Below are 981 nucleotides of genomic sequence, written 5' to 3'. Positions count from 1 at the left end.
GAGTGAGGCTTTTCTTCCTTTGGTCACTCAGCCAGACAGAGAAAGTTTGTCACAGTTATCTGTGAGGTCCTTTAGACAGGGATGTCAGCTGGTGTACACTGAGAAGATCTCAGGAAAAATTTTAAAGATCATTAATTTAATTAAATTTGATGGATGGAGTTGAAACATATTCTTCTTAGTAAAGTATCTCAAGAATGGGAAAAAAGAATCCAATGTCCTCAATACTAATATGAAACCAGTATGCCAACAACTACATGCCTACACTAAAGAAAATCGCAAGTGTAGTGAGGGAGGGGGGGAGGGTGACTGGCAGGCCTCATCTAAGGTGCACAGTGTGAGGGGGTTCACACAGCCCCCTGGGTGAAGGGCTCAACTACAACTTGAACTTTACCTTAGAAATGAAAACAGTGTAACCTAAACATCTGTACTCTCCTATTGATCTGAAATAAAAAAAATTATATTTGAAAGAAGTTCAAAGCAAAGTAAGTATATTCCTTTTTTCACTCTTGCCTTTTTTTTGATAAATATAATTTAAGTGTGCCGTGGAAATTTTAACTATAGGTTCAAGTGTGCCATGAGAAAAAAAGGGTTGAAAAACACTGCTCTAGATTATATTTGAGGACAGTAAATTAGAAAACTCTTATAAATGTGTGTGGATTTTCTGGTTACCTCCACTGGATAACTTTTTAAGAACTCTTGACTATGTAGGTGTTTCTTTTTTCCTTTTCCATCTTTCATAACCCCCCTGCCTTCAGAGGTATGACGGGTCCCTTAGGTGTTAACTCGGCTACTGAATATGCAGTTAGCACACTTATTACTCCTGTCACTATTATCTTCATAGTTAAGATAAAAATGAGGGAGGAAGGGTGGGAAAAAGATTGCAAGGTACATAAGCCAAGTGTATACAAGAATGGACAATTAGGTTCACAAACTCATCCTAGAAAGTGTGCTTTGAAGGGTGGACTAGGCCCTGGTGTCCTT

General features: G+C 38.3%; 1 protein-coding gene across 1 annotated transcript in view; it reads left to right on the top strand.

Annotated features, from left to right (window-relative positions):
- FAM149A (family with sequence similarity 149 member A) overlaps positions 1-981 on the top strand; it is a 44,165-nt gene that overhangs the window by 29,238 nt on the left and 13,946 nt on the right. The window lies entirely within an intron of this gene.

Source organism: Otolemur garnettii, unplaced genomic scaffold (genome assembly GCF_000181295.1).
Source record: "Otolemur garnettii isolate 467f Iridium unplaced genomic scaffold, OtoGar3 scaffold00061, whole genome shotgun sequence".
In the NCBI taxonomy this organism is placed as follows: Eukaryota; Metazoa; Chordata; class Mammalia; order Primates; family Galagidae; genus Otolemur; species Otolemur garnettii.
This window is presented reverse-complemented; position numbering and strand designations above follow the sequence as displayed.